This window comes from Etheostoma cragini, chromosome 18, assembly GCF_013103735.1.
Source record: "Etheostoma cragini isolate CJK2018 chromosome 18, CSU_Ecrag_1.0, whole genome shotgun sequence".
Classification (NCBI taxonomy): Eukaryota; Metazoa; Chordata; class Actinopteri; order Perciformes; family Percidae; genus Etheostoma; species Etheostoma cragini.
Genome location: NC_048424.1, coordinates 22361008 through 22368407, shown reverse-complemented (window position 1 = coordinate 22368407; position 7400 = coordinate 22361008). Strand labels below are relative to the sequence as shown.

Genomic DNA, 7400 nt, shown 5'->3' with positions numbered 1-7400 from the left:
ATTTACAACTTTAATCTAAGAATTTGTTTGGGGGAATATTACTCCTCGCTCCCGGGTCCGTGACATATTCATTATTTCTTAGAAACACTGTCCTAGCAGATGCAACTAGTGTTTTCCAACATCGAACTGACAAGAAACTCTGTGGCAGATACAGTGTCTGATCTTTCTGGAGTGGTTTACTGGTCTGGCCCACTTGAGATCAAATTAGGATCATGTGGCCCATGGACTAAAACAGGTTCTCACCTGAATGACACCAGACATAATAAAATACAAGACTTCAACATAATTTGATATATTTGATTACTTTGTCTTTCATGTACTCTATCATGTCTATTTGAATGGATTAGTTACTCTCAGTTCAGTCTGAAATATCTTAACAACTCATATTAAAAGGTTTCCAGATGATGTATTGTCACGGGTCATCTCCTGGCTTTTCATCTAGCGCCACTAGCAGGTCAAAGTTTTCAATTATGCACCAAAATATGACACCTAGCGAGTACCCGATGCAGTAGCGAAAAATTGGGTTAAGATATTGATGAGTTCCAGTTTTGGTGGTCCCCTGACTTCTATCTAGCGCCAAGAAAAAGTAAAATTCAGACGTGTTGGATACCTGCAAAAGCCATAGCTAGAGACTTCCTGGTTAATAAATACATAAAATGAATACTGGCATTCCCATCGGCTAACACAATAATTAAAACTGGATTTATAATTTAATCATATTCCCCACTGTGTATTTTTATTGTTTTATTCAGTAACATAGTACACTAATATAGAGCTACTGTGGGCTATGACATACAGAACTGGAGGTACATCCAGGTAGAGTTATTCCGTCTTGTCTCAATACTGAATAGGAGACCACGACCAGGGTGTGGGGAGGTGGCCTTCATCTTCCTTAAAGGTGCCATGTGTATTATAACGCAGGACGCAGTTTCATAATGTTCAATCCATAGAGAAATACACACAACTACTCAGAAACTGTCTTTAAATGACTCGTAAGGACTTTTGCACAGTTGTGATGTCCCATCTATACTATCTACACTAACAGTAGCTGACCAGCTTGGTTAAAGTTTTCAAAAAGAAACTAGTAGCAGTCTTGCAATTTGTGACCCTGCAAGATCCCCAGTCTTTACATATTATGACAGTCTTTAACGTTGGATGTGAGATGATTCTTTTTGGATGAGAGACTTTAGTCTTTTTAAAGTCAGTACAAAGTCTTCTAGAGCACGGTAGGCATCAGCGGGTCTTCATCATGACCACTGACATTGGAAACTTGGAGGAGATGACACAACCAGCCCGACCTATCACAGTTCCATAATATCTCCATAGCCATATTAATGCAAAACTTAATGTAGAGCTAAAAATCCCTTATAGATGCGTAAAAAATGTGACCGTGGTCTGCTACGTGCAAACATCAACATGTTCACATTGTCACAGTGAGCATGTTAGCGATCAGTTCAAAGCAATGCTGTTTAAAACAGGATGTCATCTCATGGTAAATTATCAGTCAGTTGAAACATTGAAACATGATTTTTTTATTCCATTTGCTTGCTCTACATGTGGCACATGGTAGCTAAAGACCACAGGGCTGTCCTCATACCCTTAGAAAGGGACTTATGGGAGACTCCAGTGACCAGTGCCCAAAAAAACAGGAATATGGCTGTTTTTAAACCGTCCCCATGGCGGCTTTGAGGAAGTGTGGAATGATTATACTGCACTACAGGGATTGTGCTTGGGCATTGGGGTTTATTGGGGAGGGCCTGGGAGGGCTGAGTGTGAAATGTGTCGGCGTGTGTGTTTGACGTGGGTTTTTAAAGTGTGTGTGTGTGTTACAGTGGCTGTCAGGTCTGTTTCTTCAGGTCGGTTGCGGAAGCTTTGCTTTGTTAGCGTTGTAACTGTTGTAAGTGTGTGTGTGGCACATTAACTTCTGTCTCGTTCCATTTAGTCTCGGGGCTAAACGCTCATGACAGCCCCTCGCTGTTGCAGCTGACCTCCACAGCAGCAACAGCCAGCAGCCTCCAGCGTCTGATCCCAGAGCAGCGGGGAGAAGCTGCTACTGAGACGGCAGTCGCACACTTCACTGGCCGGACACAAAAATTCTGCTCAGTTATAGCTCACACCTTTTCAAATAACTTGAAATGACGCACACTGAGATCCCTGTCTCTCACATATCCTGGATTAAACAGTAGCCATCATTAGAGCTGTAACAATTCCAGATTTTACAACATGTGAGTTTTCTTCAAGTGACAGTTTTTCCTATTATGTCTTTTACTTTAATCCTGTTTGTCTATTTCAGCCATCACCTGGGACACCAAGCGTCTCCAGCAGTCCCTCCTCCACAACAACTCGAGGGACTTCTTCACAGCAACAGAAGATTTGGATGAAAACCAAATAGCAGCACAAACAAGTGTGAAACAGTAGTCCTGTTTCAAAGTCGGGCTCTGAAGACTACAACAAGACTACAAATTGCCCACAGCTGTAGCATCAGAGATAAAACCCAGACACAACATGGTGACCTGCAAAGACAAAAACAGCATGACGTGTCCACTGTGACATCTGGCTTGCTGTGCACTTCAAATAGATCAAGAGATACTTCAGATTGTTTGACATGTTACTCACTGCTGGTGTCATTCATCCATGGGCTTCCTGTGGATGGAGACATACTCAGACTTGCTATGAGTTTTGGTTTTCATAGCCTTTATTTACTGTCTGTTATATCTTGTTTTTATTTGATGTGTTTGGTTATTGTAACCTGTCCCCATGTCTTTTTAACATGTTTCAATTGGCATCTTTAACATCTTAACTATTGTTTGGTGAGTGTTTGTTGGAACTGACTGACTGTATGGCCCGGGAAGCTACAAATTAATTGCCCATTGGGATTATTAAAATGTCTAAATTTGAGTGTATCTTTTGACTCCTTGCATGTTATGAACGCAAAATAGCGACTTCTGCCCAGGCTGAGTATATATACTGTGTGTGTGTGTGTGTGTGTGTGTGTGTGTGTATGTATGTATGAATGTATGTGTACATGTACAGTCTATCTTGTTGCTAAAAAATATCAGTGTGACTGTTAGATGTGTTTGAAGTTCATATTGTACCATATGAAATCATATCATACTTTATCGTACTGCAGAGTACTGAGAGCAAAAGTGATCTAAAAGAGTAAATTATGGTGCTTACTGTACATTCATCAGGTGGATCCTAACACAACTCTTAATGAATGCTAATGTTAGTCTATGTTTCCTTGGTGTGAGTAAGCCATCTCTCTTTAAGGACATCACTTAATGTTAATCTTGTGTTAAGTTGTTGTTGCACTGCCAAACAAAATCAATCAAATTACTTCACTTCCTCTTAAATGTCCCACAACACTGATTAAAAAAACAACATTATACATCTGTAAAACAGCTGTTATGTACAACTTTGTACCCTACTTAATGGATAAAGTTAAGTTTACCATTTAGAGAATAACGACATGCCACTGATCTTCCTTAGCAAACTGAGTTAGTCATTCAAGGCACACTGTAATTCCACTCTCCAACTTGTTTCAGCATTTCATACACTCAAAAACGCCAGATTGAGTGCTCCCCTTTTTACAATGTGCAAAGTGATACACTATGAGTTTTAAAAACAAGGGTGGTGTGAGAAGTTAATAATGCTCTTGAGCAGCTTAAATTCCTCCTTAAACAACTGGAGGCCATGAGCGATTGATGGCAGGCTAAGGTCAAGTAAACACGTTAGCTGGATTCCTTCAGCTCCCCAACCAGTCCGTTGAGAACCACCTGCTGCTGATCTGCATGGCTACTGGGCCTCTGGCTCTGTACTCTGTATGCAAGAACACGGTTAATTCACAAGTACCTGGACTCATTACAGAAACCTGTGTTGCGCTACATTCACACACACACACAACACCCATTATTTGTTAAACCTCTAAAAAAAGAAAACTTTACTCTCATCATTCACACAATTGTGTTTACCTTACTGCATTTAACCCATCCTAAGTATATAGCTCAACAACAAAGTAAATATCCCATTGACTTTCTCCATAAGGATTTTAATTGTTAGATATGTGTCCGAGTTGAATGGCTACGAGCTACAAGGGATAAAAAACAAAAGGTTCTGTTCCTGTAAAAGCTAAAAATGTCAAATTAATCTTGTCTTAGGAACGATGTGTTTCATATGCAATCTCGAAACGTTTGGTTGAAACGTTTCCATGATAGCTTCTCTGCAGAGTCTTGTTCCTTTTTTGCCATTTTAAAATGTGTTTGGTTCACCGTTCATCTTGTTGCTGCTTGGCTTGATTCCAGACTTAAAACTCACTATATAAGCAATTTTTGAAACGTAAGTGAAACAACTGAATGGGGAAAAACACTTAACATGTTGAATGAAGTGGGCGGTCACTGTTCAGCTCCATAAGCAGCAGTGGACAGCTTTACAAACAGCATCTGGGGAGCAAGTCGGGGTTCAGGGTCTCGCTCAGGGACACTTTGACATGTGGCCGGAGGAGGCCCGGGATCAAACCACCAATCTTGTGGTTGAGGGGTGAGTCCACTCTACCTCCCACTCACAGCCGGTCTCTGGTAATAAATTAGCCTTATACAAAGCTATTGCCCAAATGTTGGAAAACTAAGGAATACACCGGATTGTACCATCTCTCCCACACTTTTACACACCTACGCACAGACACACACAAAGATCCAGCACTACAACCTTGGCAGACATTCATTAGCTGGACTCTGCACCGCTGTCTGTGTAAATGGAGATTCCCAAGCGCGGGATGGAATTAGAACGAAGAAGTAAGGTAATGTCAGTGGAATGTTTTACCATAACATCAGGCCAGCGAGAGGAGGTGCTGCGTCAGTGTGTATAGTCCCACAATCCAGTGAAGCGTAAAGATAATGGAACAGCTTGGCAACGATGGACAACTGAAGGCACAGAGGTTCAAACTGAAACCTAGTTACACATCCACCGCATTAATAAATCGTCTGAAGTTTTATTTACTGACACATTTATTTGAAACATAACCAGTTCAGAGGTGGTGATGTCATGGCGTGGCATGAGAACAGTCCTTGATAAGTCAACCCACTCCGCCTGCCAGTTCTCAGAGATAAAAGGAAATCTTGTTCTCAGATCAGTGGGCCCTGCCTATCTCCAGCTTGTTGCTGAGGTCAAGGGGGGGCTGGCCTTCCCACACAGCTGGCACACATAGCGCTCTCAACTGGACTAAGTTCATGGCAACACTCCTGAAAGGAGAATTCTGGTGTTTTTCAATCTTGATCTGGTCTCTCCAACATTTAAAAGTTAGTGGAAAAATCAGTTCATGGAATCACCGTAATGTTTCGATATGGTGGCAAGGGCAGAGTAAAGTCTGTGTTTTTCTCCACGACTTTGTTGACCTTTGACCCATCGATGTGTGCTGTGAAACGAGTGGTCTTGTTAGTGCTGAGTGCGTAGTTTCTGACTAGTTTGCCAGTCTGCGTAGCTTACCAGACCTTTAAGCTTACAGTGCATGACATTCTGACTGCTTCGCTACCGTTTATTTCCATTATAGAGATTCAGGATGTGGTAACAATGTAGCCTACATCAGGAGAGAGGGAGTCTACAGCTTTCTGAATTTGGTCCGAGCCATTTTTTTCCAATCTTTAGTTTGCCTGGTCTCCTTGTCTAATAATATTCTAAGTATCACCTTTATCCTGTTATGCACAACCAAGTTGAAGACATCATTTTTTTTCAGGACAACCTGAGCTATCAGGATGACATGTAAAAGAATAAACGCGCAATTGTGCCATATATACAAAATAAACAAGAAAATCGTGACCTGTACATGAATCATTAAATCTAAATATTGTGCCCATTTCATAAACTGGCGTGAGACCGGGTAAGAATCCTGGGATGTCACATGCTTGTATACTTTGCTATAATTTATTTACATAAAATACTGTATTATATATTTATTTATATTATAATATATGGCATTTGGAAATTGTTATACCAATCAGAGGAAAACTATGCCAGGTCACACTCATTACCACATCCAGGGAGGCCTGAATGACCTGCAGCTCTGCCTGCAATACACATACACATACACAAACACACACACACACACACACAAACACACACACACAACATACAAGGCCAAGGGCGTCCCTTTGGGTTCAACACTGGGGGGGGTGTTGAGATACCAACTATCTAGGGACGTCTCAGGACACGTACGTTTTTAAAAATCAAAAAGCTGTTGTTTAACAAAAAAAATCAAAAAGAGACAAAAACATAAAAAGCAACAAAGACTTCAAATTTTCCCCCCAAAAAAGGCGAAAAAGAAAGAAGAAAAAAACATGTGAAGAGAAATAATAACCTTGAAAAAAGCAACAAAAACATTGAAAAAGGAACACAATCTTTGGAAAAAGGTTTTGGTTAAATTAGGCCTTTTCACAAGGCCCTCCTGCTTGTGTGAGCTAAGGGTTATCTATTGGCTGAACAAGCTGCCTGTCTCCTGACATGACCTCATGTGATTGGTCGGCATAGTCAGAAGCCAAGATGGAGGTGGCTGACAGGAAACAATACATTTTCAATCATTCATTTATTTATTTTATTGATTTATCGTTCTGGAACCATTGTGCAAAGTCTCCAAAAAGTCACTGGCCAAAGTAAACTGTAAAGACCGCTAAATTTCATAGGATAGCAAATTTGTACAATATCATACGAACCTGAAGCGAATGCGTCAACCTCTTTTCTTTCTTTCAATTTTAATCATTATAATGAGCAATAACCTCATGTTAGGGTTAGGGTGACGAATGTCCACTCTGCTGTATTCTGCTATCTATTGCCTACTAATTCAACCCAGCTGTGATTCCACCTAGAACCACTGCATGAAAACATTTACACTGTGGTTCCAATATTCGGTGTCAGGTAGGTCTTTCAGAAAAACACCCCGACAGGAAATCACATTTGACGGTTCCAGCAGCAATAACAGTGGCCTGTGCAGGATCAACCAGAAGAATACAGACAGCTATTATGGCTACGGTAGCCGAAGAAGAGAAAAATAAAATAAAAGACGAAAAAGATATCCAAGATAATGACATCCAATATGCAATATTCCCTTTGTCAATACACCACAGAGATGATCGGTTTACAAAGACAGCAGCAACGTGACGGAATCCTGCATAATCTCATTTTAACATAATGTAACAGTGAAGTGATCATAAAAACGCCTGGCCTCGCTTCCCATCTCCATAGAAGGGAACGTCCAGGCTGGAGGGTTTAGGGTCTTCTGAGGCCAAAGTCACGCTTTACTGCATACGGCTCAACCTGACCGCTCAGCTGAGTCCCTCATGGACCCCCAAGCATGGCTGCAGCCGGAGCAGGGGCCTTAATGAGAGGAAGAGTCAAAAAAGCAAAAGGCCCAA

The 7400-nt window shown here is 41.1% G+C and overlaps 1 long non-coding RNA gene across 1 annotated transcript; it reads left to right on the top strand.

The window, feature by feature from the left end:
• Positions 1–1050: 1050 nt before the first annotated feature.
• Positions 1051–7146, top strand: LOC117961564. Its single transcript, XR_004660436.1, has 3 exons — positions 1051–1141; positions 4060–4065; positions 7136–7146. It is a non-coding gene; the product is annotated as an uncharacterized LOC117961564 (long non-coding RNA).
• The last annotated feature ends 254 nt before the right edge of the window (positions 7147–7400 follow it).